We start from the raw sequence: 15,674 nt of genomic DNA, 5'->3' as shown, positions 1-15,674 counted from the left end.
ATAATATCCACTCCTCACTGGCTCCTTCCAGCTCCCTTCAGAATACCCCCATTTCATCTCCTTCCCAGCTTCATGGCCTTTATTTGCTTATTTATTTGTTTGTCTGTTTGTTTGTTTTTAAACCACTGAATCCTGGTACTGTTGTCCATATGCATAGGGATGTGTTGTCATGCCCTGAGAAATGGGCAGTCTACCAGTGGCCATACTCCTAAAGAAAAATAACTCTCCTGCTCTCAACAGCCATCAGCAGCCAATAGTTTCTCAGCTAGTGCTCATTTGTTACTTCTGGGTGAATGACCACATCTCATTCCTCGTTCCTGTAAAAACTACTGCTTTCACTCCAGCAAGTGAGCTTTCTTTCTTGGTGGCAGCGAAAGGATTTAACACGAGATCATGTCTCCTTCCCAATTATGGTGCAATGTGAATGACATATCTAATTAGGTAGAAATTCAAACTGGCATTTCTGTACTTAAGCACTATGGATACAGCCTTATAAGTAATAAAAACATCACGGCAGCTAGCTATCAGAGTACTTAGCTGGATTATAAGGTTTGGCCAGTCTTCTATCCTCCATTCCTTCATTAGATCTCATTTTTAATGTGACATATGAAGAATCAGTTATGGAATTGATCCACAGCAACTACTGCCTTCACTGGACCCAAATATTTGTTTTTCCTCTTAGGTGTGATTTCTCTACTTCTCCTTTTCTCCTCTGTGAAGGTAAAATCATTGCACAGGTGAAGACCCCGAGGCAGAAAGGGGTTAAAACATTGAGCTCGCCCATTAAGTCAGTAAAAAGACAAAAATAGAAATGGGAGGGAGTCTGAGTCATAGCCCAGTTTTTCAGCCAATGGCAGACACAGTGCTGATGTAGGAACTCATATTAGCTCACAAAATAACCAGGGGCACATTCCCTTGGAATCCAGGCCATGCGCTTGGTGGATGGCCTGATGCATGTGCAAATTAATTTTTGGCAGCAGGAGGCCCTGGTACACTTCAACGTCAATGTATGAGTGATTAAAATTTCCAGAGACACAGCCAGTGCTTCCCAAGTGGAAGAACCAAAGTTCTAGGCCAAGCTCTAAAAACTCACTGGGTGATAGACTAACTAGTATTGAGGAAAAACTACAAGACAAAAACAAAACAAAACAAAACCTCATTTCTAATGCCATTTTTTTTCCTTAAAGAGTTTTCACTTCCAGCCTACTTGTCTGTACACAGAGCAGACTGAGCTGTTTAAACTAATTTAACACAGGGGATGTTGTTCAGCAGGCTGACATCCTTTACAAGGTCATTTCTTACCCCATATAAGAAAGCTTAAAGCTCTGGATTGGTACCTTGACCCAGAACGAAAGGCTCATTCCCTACATAAAGGAGCTTTAGACCTCAGAGTTACAAGTAAAAATGCACATCAAGTGACGTTCTGAATGTTTTCTTTTTATAGAATGCGTATTTACTCTCTCTTGCAGGCAGGTATAGCTCTAGAAGCGCAATAATCATCCATACTGTGTCAAAAGGTATAATTATTGTCTGAATAGACCAATAAATAGATATATTTAAATCCAGAGGTTATGAATAAACTCTCTCCAATTTTAAAGCCTGGGGAAATACTGCTTACCCCATGGATACTCAATTTTAGCAGATGGTAGCAACAGCAATATTATGAACTCATTTATATATTAAATAAAAGATCACAGGAGTAAAGGAATCTGTCCCATGATGTAGGAAGACTATCCATCCATCTGTTGGAAATGAGCTGGAAAGAAAGATGGCAGCATAGTGGGCAAATGAGACAGTGTGAGACCACAGGATAAACAGCAAGGCTTCTCTGAAGCCCCAGTCTGAGCCAGGAGAGGTAGAAGAGACCAGAGAAGCTCATGTAACTTTCCAGTGATGGCTTCCTGGGGGAGAGATATGAGAAACATAAAACCCATAGGAAATTGGGACTGTAGCAGATCCTGGTCTTGACCACCAGGGGTCTGGTTTGGTCAACAATCCTGGTCTTGACCTCCAGGGATCTGGTTTGGTCAACAGTCTCTTTAAAACTTCATCTTTTACTGGAACGTTAAAAACATAATGGAAGCAATAAGTAGAATTCCCCTGTATCCATTGCCCAGCTTCAATAATTAGAAAACACTGTAATTCTATTTCTCTAATTTTCTTAGCCCCTTCCTTTTTTTTAGTTGTTCTTAAACAACATCTAAGCCATCATATCACTTCAACTGTTCCCATCTATCTATAAAAGAGATGTCAAACCCATACCTAGAATTTTTCTCTCATACATCACATACAAAAATAAAATCAAATTTTTACTCAGGTTTATATCACTATTCAAAAATTTAGGCTAAAGTCTAAAACTCGAGATCAAAATAATAAGGTCCACAAATTATTTTGGCTGTCCTTTACCTAGATAGATTTTAGGAGAAGAGGAACATGTTAATGTATGAGTAATTCAATAACAGCTTTTACACAGTCAAAGGAGAGTTCACATTTTATACGAGGAAAAAGAAGAGCAGAAGGTGATATTTGGAGTACATTTGAAAAAAAAAGGGCTCCTTTTACATCTGGAGAAGGGTGAAAGATGGTAGGGGCGGGGAGGTCAAGGAGACATTCTAAGCAGAAAGCACAGCATTCTAAAGTCATGAGGCAGGCAATGAATTGAGACATGAAATGAGATTGATACACACAGAATAGGTTAGGTAGAGACAGAGAATGGTGAAGGCTAGACAAGAAGGTGCCTGGGATGGTGGTTTAGAAGGATGATGTGAACTACTAGAAGAAAACTGTCATGTTACTGAGATTTTCCAGCTACCACTATGTAGACAAAGTTTAAGAAGAGGCTCTGTGACTATAACAAGAGACCACAGGACACTGAGTGGGTAGTTGTTATGGAGAAGTGAAAGGAGGTACAGACTGCAGAAAGATCAAGCGCTCAAAGAGGAGGAAGACATGGTGAAATAGGAGGCTTAATGCATAACTAAGGGTGTGCCTGATTCTCTGTCCTAGGTTGTTCTAAGACATGAGGGAACTTAGATGTTTAAGCTTTAGAATTGAATAGACTTGGGTTCAAATCAACCTTGACACTCATTTGACAAAATGTCTTACCTGAAAGGAAGATAAGCTACTTTACAAGACCGGAGATGAAGGTTACTTGAGATGACATGAAACATAATCTAGTGCCCATAGAGAAGAAGCACTCTATATTATTTATTAGCCTTATTCACTTCTAAAATTCCAAGTTGCTTTAGTTCAGTATTTTTCAACTTGTGGGTCATGACCATTGGAAAACACTTATTTCCAGTGGTCTTAGGAACTGAGATACTGCACAATAGCAAAATTACAGTAAAGAAATAGCAACAAAAGTAAATTTCTGGTTGGGAGTTACTAAGACCATTGGAAATATGTGTTTACTGATGGTTGTGACCCACAGTTTGAGAACTGCAACTTTAGTAGAATGAAGCACAAAATCACAAATTCATTCATTCTGGTGTTCCACAAAATGTAGAATCTAAGAAATTTGTGTGAATGTAGATTCTGGTTGTCTGATAACTGATCCCTGAAAAATCAGAGAGTATGATGTGTATAAGACATGCTCAGTGGCTAGCTTGTGGCTTTCACACAGATGTTCTCATAGAAACCTTTAGGAACCCACATTCCTCCTCCTCATTAATCACATTACTGATAGAGAAACCTCAACAAACTTAAAGTCCTATGCAATAAGGGTTAATCAATCTAAATGATAAAACCCTGTGATTTTTTCTAAGTGTCTTTTAATAATAGTAAGACCATGTTCCAAGTACTATGATGTTTTGCATATGTTTTCTTATAAGCCACTAATAGCATGTTTACGAGATATGCCCCATTATTAATCCCAATTTATCATTAAAACAGTGGGAGTCATGGAGATTTTCACTGCTTTACTCAAGGTTCATCACATCAAGGGTAAACATCAAGAGCTGTGGTGTGAGCTTATAGTCCCAGGGTAAGAGAGGAAGATAGCAAGCTCAAGACCTACCTGGACTAGAAAGTGATTAAAAACCAGTCTAAGCAACTCAGATTCTGACTCAAAATAAAATGATTAGGGAAAAAAAAATAACTCCTGGGATATAGCCTGTTAGCGAATGCTTACAGAGAACGTACAAAGTCTTGGCGTCACAGGTGTTAAGCTAAGTCCTAAGGGCACATGATGAGACTTCTAAGCCTTTCTACAAAGAAGTTTACAAAGACACATGGAAAATAATAGCAATAGGGACAAGTTATTAAAGAACAGAAAGATGCTCTCAAGAACAGAAGTAGGCCAGAGAGCTGAAACAAGACCAAGGCTTGTAATTTCCAGGGTCATAACTCTGTACTAAGTATTGGGATAGTACCCATATTCTGCATTTAGACATAAGCCCACCAGGTCTGTTTTGATATGTGTGGTTTTCGGTGGGAGGGGTTTCCAGTACTCCTCAACTAACCAGCTTCTTTTAAAATTTATATTTACAGGACAATTTTGTTTAGTTATTTGCAGGGGGCATACATGCCATGGGGCATGTGTGGAGGTCAGAGGACATGTTGAGGGAGCTGGTTCTCTCCTCCCACTGTGTGGATCCCAGGGATCAGCTCTGGATGTCAGGTTTGCTGGCCTGACTTTACCAGCTGATGCCCCCTCACCAGCCCAGCTGGCTTCCTTCATGTGTTAATCTTGATTCTGCTTTAGACTCCTAGTTGGATTCCCTGTATCAGTAGTTAAGATGTGGCCCTGGTGTTTTCTGGGTCTTGACATCTTATTTAAAAAAACAAAAACAGCACCCCCAGATATAAGATAACAAGAACAATTTCTTCAAAGCAAAATAATAGTCCAGATCCAAAAAGAAATACATGGTCACTCTTGGCAGTGGGCCACCTGGGTGAGGGTACTTAAGGGATTTGATTACTGTTTTGGTCTTCCTTTCATGGGGTTTAAATGAAAGAGTTGAGTTACGAAAGGAACATTTTCGGTTTGATTGGTAGATTTAACTTACATAATTTTTTTCTTTTCACAATACATCTGATTTTAATCATATGCTGTCTTAGTTATTGTTCTATTGCTGTGAGGAGACATCATGACCAAGACAATTTTTAAAATAAAGTATTTAATTGGAGGAATGATTATGGTTTCAGAGGATTAGTCTATAATAATCACACTGGGAAGCATAGTTGCAGGCAGACATGACGCTGGAGAGCTCGCATCTGATCACAAAGTTGCTGGCAGAGAGAGAGGGGGGGGAGGGAGAGGGAGAGGGAGAGGGAGAGGGAGAAGGAGAGGGAGAGGGAGAGGGAGAGGGAGAGGGGAGAGGGAGAGGGAGGAAGGGAGGGAGGGAGAGAGAGAGGGAGGGAAGGAGGGAGGGAGGGAGGGAGAAGAGACTTTTGAATCATTAAAGCCTAACTTAGGGGCACATCTTTTAAAGCCTACCTTAGGGACACATCTGCAAAATGTCATACCTCCTCCAGCAAGGCTTATTCCTTCTCAAACACTTCCATTAACTGAGATCAAGCATTTAAACATATATCCATGGGAACTATTCTCTTTTGAACTATCATGTTTGTATAGGCATAAGATTACAAGGAGACATTTCTTCCTAATAATTCGCTTATAGGACACAGCTTGCATTATTGCACATGTACACAAAGGCAGTTTAAGCCCAGATGTGTCTGAGATATGTTTGAACATTATAAGAGGATGTTACAGGAGTATCTTGTTTAAAGCAGGTGTACATGCAGTCTCCTGTACATAAGGGTCCTAGGTTGTCAATGGGTTGTAATGTGCATTGTTCAGAGAAGGATGTATGCAGAGTCCAAGACAAGTGGAATCCCAGGTTGCTAAACTATGCCCTACGGTCTCCTGCCTCACTAGGATTTTTTTTAAAAAGATAAGATAGGGCTTTTGGCTGGGGCAGACACCTAGTTGGTCTGCTCCCATGAAGACACCATATCCTGAGCCATCGTAGAGGAACCACTGCACTCAGAGCACCAGATCAGAACTCTCCCCTACAACCCTACACCCCACAGCTGCAGTTGGAAGACTGGGGCACTCAGGACCAATCACTCACCCAAACCCTGCCCTCCTGAGTACCACTCCCCTTCTGTTCCTCACTTGGTCCTTTTGGTTGGGGCAGACACCTAGCTGGTCTGTTTCTATGAAGACACCATATCCTGAGCCTTCCTAGAAGAGCCACTGCACTCAGAGCAGCAGAATTTCAGGATCCCAGAGGCAGCCTGAGTACCAGAAGCTCTTCTACCCAGGAGGTCATAGGATCCCAGAGACATCTGGACTCTGAGGAGTTCTGACACAAGTAAGATAACTGGAAAGACAGGCTCCAGTCAGAGACAGTGAATGCAGGTAGTACTAGAGATAACCAGATGATGAAAGGCAAGCACAAGAATATAAGCAACAGAAATCAAAGTTACTTGGCATCATCAGAACCCAATTCTCCCACCATAGCAAGTCCTGGATACCTCATCACACTGGAAAAGCAGGATTCAGATTTAGAATCACTTCTCATGATGATGATAGAGGACTTGAAGAAGGACATACATAAGTCCCTTAAAGAAATACAGGAGAACACAGGTAAACAGGTAGAAGCCCTTAAAGAGGAAACACAAAATTTCCTTAATGAGTTGTAAGAAAATACAACCAAACAGGTGAAGGAATTGAACAAACGCATCTAGGATCTAAAAACAGAGTCAGAAACAATAAAGAAATCTCAAAGGGAGACTACCTTGTAGATAGAAAACCTAGAGAAGAGATCAGGAGTCTTAGATGCAAGCATCACCAACAGAATACAAAAGATAGAAGAGAGAATCTCATGTGCAGAAGATACCATGGAAAACATTGACACAACTGTCAAAGAAAATGCAAAAATTCAAAAAGCTTCTAACCCAAAACATCCAGGAAATCCAGGACACAATGAGAAGACCAAACCTAAGGATAATAGGTATAGAAAAGAGTGAAGATTCCCAACTTAAAGGGCCAGTAAATACCTTCAACAAAATTATAGACGAAAACTTTCCTAACCTAAAGAAAGAGATGCCCATGAACATATAAGAAGCCTACAGAACTCCAAATATACTAGAACAGAAAAGAAATTCCACCTGTCACATAATAATCAAAACATCAAATGCACAAAACAAAGAAAAAATACTAAAAGCAGTAAGGGAAAAAGGTCAAGTAACATATAAAGGCAAACCTATAGGAATTACACCAGAGTTCTTACCAGAGACTACAAAACCCAGAAGATCCAGGCTGATATCATACAGACCCTAAAAGAACATAAATGCCAGCCCAGACTACCATACCCAGCAAAACTCTCAGTTACTATAGATGAAGAAACCAAGATATTCCATGACAAAACCAAATTTACATAATATCTTCCCACAAATCCAGCCGTACAAAGGATAATAGATGGAAAACTCCAATTCAAGGAGGGAAACTACAACCTAGAAAAAGCAAGAAAGTAATCTTCCAACAAACCCAAAAGAAGATAGCTACACAAACATAATAACACCTCTAATAACAAAAATAACAGGAAGAAACAATCACTCTTCCTTAATATCTCTCAACATCAATGGACTCAATTACCCAATAAAAAGATGTAGACTAACAGACTGGATACATAAACAGGACCCAGAATTTTGCTGCATACAGGAAACACACCTCAGTGACAAAGACAGCCACTATCTCAGAGTAAAAGTCTGGAAAACAATTTTCCAAGCAAATGGTCCCAAGAAACAAGTTGGAGTAGCCATTCTAATTTCAAATAAAATCGACTTTCAACCAAAAGTTATCAAAAAAAAAGATAAGGAAGGACACTTCATATTTGTCAAAGGAAAAATCTACCAAGATGAACTTTCAATTCTGAACATCTATGCTGCAAATGCAAGGGCACCTACATACATAAAAGAAACTTTACTAAAGCTCAAAACACACATTACACCTCACACAATTAATAGTGGGGGATTTATTTCAACACTTCACTCTCAGCAATGGACAGATCATGGAAACAGAAGCTAAACAGAGACATAGTGAAATTAACAGAAGTTATGAACCAAAGGGATTTAACAGATATCTACAGAACATTTCATCCTAAAACAAAAGAATATAACTTTTTCTCAGCACCTCATGGTACCTTTTCCAAAATAGACCATATAATTGGTCACAAAACAGGCCTCAACAGATACAAAAAGATTGAAATAATCTCTTGCATCCTATCAGATCACCACGTACTAAGGCTGGTCTTCAATAATAACAAAAACAGTAGAAAGCCCATGTACACTTAGGAACTGAACAATGCTCTACTCAATTATGACTTGATCAAGGAAGACTTTTTAGAATTTAATGAAAATGAGGACACATCATATCAAAACTTATGGGACACAATGAAAGCTGTGCTAAGAGGAAAACTCACAGATCTAAGTGCCTACAAAAAGAAACTGGAGAGAGCATATGTTAGCAACTTGACAGCACACCTAAAAGCTCTAGAACAAAAAAAGCAAATACACCCAAGAGGAGTAGCTGGCAGGAAACAATCAAACTCAGGGCTGAAAACAACAAAGCGGAAACAAAAAGGACTATACAAAGTATCAACAAAACCAGGAGCTGGTTCTTTGAGAAAATCAGCAAGATAGATAAACCCTTAGCCAGACTAACCAGAGGGCACAGAGACAGTATCTAAATTAATAAAATCAGAACAGAAATGGGAGACATAACAATGAAACCTAAAAAATTAAAAAAAAATCAGATCCTTCTACAAAAGGCTATACACCAAATTGGAAAATCTGGATGAAATAGACAATTTTCTAGACAGATACTAGATACCAAAGTTAAACCAGGACCAGATAAACCATTTAAACAGTCCCACAATCCCTAAAGAAATAGCAGCAGTCAGTAAAAGTCTCCCCACCAAAAAAGCTCAGGGTCTGATGGTTTTAGTGCAGAATTCTATCCGATCTTCAAGGAAGACCTAATACTAACTCTCTTGAAACTATTCCACAAATAGAAACAGAAGGAACACTACCCAATTCGTTCTATGAAGCTACAATTACACTCATACTCAAACCACACAAAGACCCAACAAAGAAAGAGAACTTCAGACCAAACTCCCTTATGAACATCGATGCAAAAATACTCAATAAAATTCTAGCAAACTGAATCCAAAACCACATCAAAACAATCATCCATCATGATCAAGTAGGTTTTATACTAGGAATGCAGGGATGGTTGAATATTCGGAAATTCATCAATGTAATCCACTATATAAACAAACTTAAAGAAAAAAACCACATGATCATCTCACTAGATGCTGAGAAAGCATTAGACGAATTTCAACATCACTACATGGTAAAAGTCTTGGAAAGATCAAGAATTCAAGGCCCATACCTAAACATAGTAAAAGCAATATACAGCAAGTCAGTAGCCAACATCAAACTTAATTGAGGAAAACTTGAAGCAATCCCACCAAAATCAGGGATTAGACAAGGCTACCCACTCTCTCCCTACCTATTCAATACTATAGGACCCCGAAGGTCTGCTGTGCCCTGGCTGAGACTTTTCGTGTGCTGCTGTCTACTAAGTAACATTCTGTAGTTTTTCTAAGATCAAAATATCCTGATGTAGCCATTGTGCCCCAGGAAAGGAATTTACATTTGACAGTCCATTGCCCCCCAGTTGAGTTCCTGTTTGTGCTTTTCCTTCCCTGGTTTGGTGTATATATTGAACCTGCCCAGTTAAAGCTTTGGCATTCTCTCATAAGAATGACCCGAGGCTGTGTCTTCCTTTAATCCCCTGGGCCTATGCTGGAGCTACCACAGCAGCGCTGGTGCTGTCAAATATAGTACTAAAAGTCCTAGCTAGAGCAATAGACAGCAAAAGGAAGTCAAAGAGATACAAATAGGAAAGAAAAAAGTCAAAATATCACTATTTTCAGATAATATGATAGTATATTTAAGTGACCCCAAAACTACCACCAGAGAACTCCTAAACCTGATAAACAACTTCAGCAAAGTGGCTGGATATAAAATCAACAAATCAGTAGCCTTCCTCTACTCGAAGGATAAACAAGCTGAGAAAGAAATTAGGTAAACGACATTCTTCACAATCGTCACAAATAATATAAATTACCTTGGTGTGTATCTAACCAACCAAGTGGCAGATCTGTATGGCAAGAACTTCAAGTCTCTGAAGAAAGAAATCAAAGATCTTCGAAGATGAAAAAATCTTCTATGTTCATGGATTGGCAGGATTAATATAGTAAAACTGACCATCTTGCCAAAAGCAATCTACAGATTCATTGCAATCTCTACCAAAATTCCAACTCATAGAGTTAGAAAGAGCAATTTGCAAATTCATTTGGAATAACAAAAAAAACCCAGGATAGTGAAAACTATTCTCAACAATAAAAGATCTTCTAGGGGGAATCACCATCCCTGATCTTACGCTGTACTACAGAGCAATAGTGATAAAAACTGCATTGTATTGGTATAGAGACAGGCAGGAAGATAATGGAATAGAATTGAAGACCCAGAAATGAACTCACATACCTATAACCACTTTATCTTTGACAAAGGAGCTAAACTGTCCAGTGGACAAAAAGACAGCATTTTCAACAAATGGGCTGGTTCAACTGGAGGACAACATGTAGAAGAATGCAAATTGATCCATTCTTATCTCCTTGTACAAAGCTCAAGTCCAAGTGGATAAAGGACCTACATATAAAACCAGATACACTGAAACTAATAGAAGAGAAGGTGGGGAAGAATCCTGAATACTTGGGCACAGGGGAAAAGTTCCTGAAGAGAACACCAATGGCATATGCTCTAAGATCAAGAATTGACAAATAGGAGGACCTCATAAAATTGCAAAGCTTCTATAAGGTAAAGGACACTGTCAATGTGACAAAACAGCAACCAAGAGATTGGGAAAAGATCTTTACCAATCCTACATCCGATAGAGGGCTAATATCCAATACATTCAAAGAACTCAAGAAATTAAACTCCAGACAACCAAATAACCCTATTAAAAACAGCATACAGAGCTAAACAAAGAATTCTCAACTGAGGAAACTCGAATGGCTGAGAAGCACCTAAAGAAATGTTCAACATCTTTAGTCATCAGGGAAATGCAAATCAAAAGACCCTGAGATTCCACCTCACACCAGTCAAAATGGCTAAGATCAAAAACTCAGGTGATAGTAGATGCTGGTGATGATGTGGAGAAAGAGGAACACTCCTCCATTGTTGGTGGGATTGTAAGCTGGTACAACTGCTCTGGAGATCAGTCTGGTGGATTCTCAGAAAATTGGACATAGCATTACATGAGGACCCAGCTATACCACTCCTAGGCATATACCCAGAAGATGCTCCAACATATAATAAAGACATATGTTCCACTATGTTCATAATAGTCTTATTTATAATAGCCAGAAGCTGGAAAGAACCCAGATGTCCTTCAACAGAGGAATGGATACAAAGAATGTGGTACATTTACCCAATGGAGTATTACTCAGCTATTAAAAACAATGAATTCGTGAAATTCTTAGGCAAATGGATGGAACTAGAAAATATCCTGAGTGAGGTAACCCAATCACAAAAGAACACACATGGTATGCACTCACTGATAATTGGATATTAGCAGAAAAGCTTGCTAATAACCCAAGATTCAACTCACAGACCACATGAAGCTCATGAAGAAGGAAGACCAAAGTGTGGATGTTTGGGTCCTTCTTTGAAAGAGTAACAAAATACTCATGGGAGCAAATATGGAGACAAAGTGTGGGACAGAAACTGAAAGAGGGGTTGTCTGGAGACTGTCCCACCTGGATATCCATTCCATATGCAGTCACCAAAGGTAGCTGCTGATGTGGATGTCAGGAAGTGCATGCTGACAGGAGCCTGATATAGCTGTCTCCTTAGAGGTCTGCCAGAGCCTGACAAATACAGAGGCAGATGCTCACAGCTAACCATTGAAGTAAGCATGAGGTTCCCAATGAAGGGGTTAGAGAGAAGACTGGAGGAGCTGAAAGGGTTTGCGGGCCCCATGGGGAGAACAATAATACCAACCAACCAGAACTCCCAGGGCCTAAACCAGCCTGGGAGCACATCGGGAGGGACCCATGGCTCCAGCTGTCCAGTGAAGGGGATGATGGCCTTGTTGGGCATAACTGGGAGAGGAGATCCTTAGTCCCATGAAGGCTGGATACCCCAGTGTGGAGGGTTTCAAAGGTGGGGAGGTGAGAGTGGATGGGTGTGTGGGGGCACATCTTCATAGAAGCAGGAGGAGGGCGATGGGATAGGGGTTTACTGGGGGGGAAATGGGGAAAGGGGATAACATCTTTAATGTAAATAAAATGTCCAATTAAAAAAGGAGGGGGGAGATAAGATAGGATTCAATGCTGGCCAGGAGTACCTGACTCTAATCCAATCATTCAATAGACAGAGACAAAAGGATCCAAAGTCCAAGGCCAGCCTGAACTACATAGGAAAGCCTGTCTCAAGAAAAAATAATAACAACAATAGAAAATTTAATATAGAATGTGGGATGGAACAAGATCTGACAGACATTTTGTTTTCGAAATAAAATTAAAGTGATGATAAGAACATAAACAAAACAGGCAGAATAGAGTGGGGAGTGATTCTAAAGTTGCAAAGGGTAATTATATTCGTTACAAAAAGCTTCAGTGACAAGTTACATCTGTCTTTATTGAAGTGTTACTTTCTACCCAGTGTTCTATCTGGCTGAGATTCTGATTTCAAGTACTCATTGAATTAGCAATTCTATTGTTTTGTCTCATTTTCAAATCTGACAGGTCCCCACTGTCTACCATATCTAAATTTGATATAAAAAAAAAAGCAATGAGTACAGTCACTGACCTTTAAACTTGGTGACCCTCCTTTGGGCCAGTCTCCAAACCCCTCACCAGCTTAGACAGTCCCATTTAGTCTCATTTCAACAGGTAAGACAGTCTTAATAAAAGAAACACTCAATTTGCTACCCAAAAGGTGAAGGTCTAGGTTCTAGGAAATGCACTAAAATCCAGATGTGCAAATGCAGCCTTGAAAATAGATCTGACCATTGCTAAAATGGCTTTTCCTAAACATTACCATGAATGGCAAATTTAAAATGATTAAGTTCTGTGTGTGACCCTAGGTAAAGAAACCCAGGCACCAACAGTCAGGATGCATGGCCTCTCTTCTCTACCTTCGTGGATCTGAGACTTGCCCCACCTCAGTCAACACACCAGAGTGGACAGATCAAGTGCCCAGAAAGGACCACAACTGGGCAGCAGAGCCCAGGACATGTCTCAACTTCATCACACATCTGAGACTCTCACGCTTCTTATCCTTCACAGACATCCACATGGAAGAGTACCCTACCAAACCTCTCCCTCAGATGAGAAATAGTCTGCAACTTGAATTGGGGAACAACCCCCATTAAACAGCCAAAATGGCATCAGTTTTACCAAACATACCAAAATTAAACCTTAAGGATTCTACAAAGTGCATTGCCAATAGAGTAACAGTCCATAAAAGTCCAGGATCTGTGCTGATCATAAGCAGTCTGCTGCTGATGGCATAGGGATTAATAGGACCAGGTAAGTCCCTAATTAAATAGAAAATTCCTTTGTCTACAATAGAAATTGAATACAAAAGAAAAATAACCTATCAGGTCTGGAACACAGAAAAATCACTACTTCAAAGAGATAAAAAAAAAAAGAAGCAATCAGCAGGTGTTGGCACTGAGAAGGATCAAATGTGGAGACTGTCAGTCCAGAGTCTTAAAGTAATCAACACAGCAAGGCTTCAGTGGTCAATTATAAATTCTCTTGAAATGAACAAGAAAAGAAATTGCAGCAAGGAGTAGAAGTTATAACAGAGGAGCAAATAGAAACTCCCAGAACTGAAAAAAAGCAATGACACAACGTGCAACAGCAGTAAAGAACCCACTGGGGGCTCAGTAACCATGCAGACACACAGAGTTAAACACCGTAGACCTGTTGGCGAGAATAATTGAATCATCCCAGCCTGAAAACAAAGTAGATTTTTTTTTTTTTCTTGATGTAGCACTTCAGGCACTGGTAAGGTAATAACATGATCTACACTGGTTCTATCTAAATTCTAGCAAAACAATAAGCTTAGCAGAAAAAGTGTTTAAGAAAAGGGTGGTTGAAAATTCCCTAAATTTGGCAAAGGTTACAAACCTATACACATTACAAGAAGTTAGATGAAACCCAAATACAATAGACAAACTCAAACTTAGACACAGTCATTAAAAATGAAAAATGAAAGACAGAACTCTTAAAAGCAATATCATACCTAAAAGAAGAAACAACTTAAATAATGGCTCACAGTTCATGGGAAACCAAGGAGACAGCAGAAGACACAGTATCTATCCACTGAGGACAGAAAGAAGAGAACTGTCAACTGTGAATTGCATGCCTCGTGGAAATGCAATATCATCCTGGAAAATATCATCCTGAGTGAGGTAACCCAATCTCAAAAGAACACACATGGTATGCACTCACTGATAAGTGGATATTAGCCCAAAAGATCACAATACCTAAGACACAACGCATATACCACATGAAACTCAAGAAGAAGAAGGAAGACCAAAGTGTGGGTGCTTTGATCTTTTTTAGAAGGAGTATCAAAAGATTCAATCAGAGCTCCCAAAGTCTAAACCTCCAGCCTGAGAGCACAAACAGAGGGACTCATGTCCCCACCTGTATAGGTAATTGAGGGTGGCCTTGTCAGACATCAGTGGAAGTGGAGGGCCATGGTCCCCAAAAGTTTGGATTCCCTAGTGTTGGGGAATTCGAGAGCAGGGAGATGGGACTGGGAGGATGTTCGGATCACACCCTCATAAAAATAGGAGGAGGGGGTATGGGATAAAGGGTTTTGGGGGAGAATAGGAGAGGAGATAACATTGAAAGGTAAATACATAAAATATCCAATAGAAAAAAAAACAGATAATGGGTTTGGAAAAAAAAGATAGTTTATTTATTTCAAATTACTTTCAAAAGTTTCTAGGAGATGCTAATTGGCTAAGATCTTATTTTAAGCTCTCCACAAAAGAAATTAAGTCTCTGTTTAATATTCTCAAGAGAGATGTAAATCCTAATTTCCCTCAACAATTAATTGATGAAAGAGAAGTAATCTCACAAAAAGTAGAAAAAGCTATTATTAATCAATATTATATAGTCTGATTAGTTGTTGGCTGTGCTATAACAGTCCTTTGATAAAACAGATTATTAATATAGATTTATATTTCTTTAAATAGTGTCTTCTTGACTCTCTGAGTGTGGAAGGAGCAGCTGTTGGTGCTTCTGCCCTGATTTTACAAGGACCCTGAAAAAATGGGCTTTGAAAACAAAAGAGGGGGAACGGTACCACTCCAGAAGGAGTCCCCCTGAAATACTCTCCATCATGTCTGGTTTACTTTTAACTCTCTAAAACTGAAAGCTTATGGCAAATCTGCTGCTGACTGCCTCTGGCACCACTGAGACCAATAAAAACTATGCCACAGCTATGTGGAAGGACCCTCTTACTCTTAAAGGGAATGGCCCAGACCCAGTTCTCTTATGGGGCCGAGGATTGATATGCCTGTTTGATACTACAGAAGGCACAGCTAAATGGCTACCAAAAAGATTAGTGAAATA

The sequence above is a fragment of the Grammomys surdaster genome, unplaced genomic scaffold, assembly GCF_004785775.1.
Source record: "Grammomys surdaster isolate TR1022 unplaced genomic scaffold, NIH_TR_1.0 168, whole genome shotgun sequence".
Taxonomy (NCBI): domain Eukaryota; kingdom Metazoa; phylum Chordata; class Mammalia; order Rodentia; family Muridae; genus Grammomys; species Grammomys surdaster.
Note: the sequence above shows the minus strand (reverse complement) of the source record.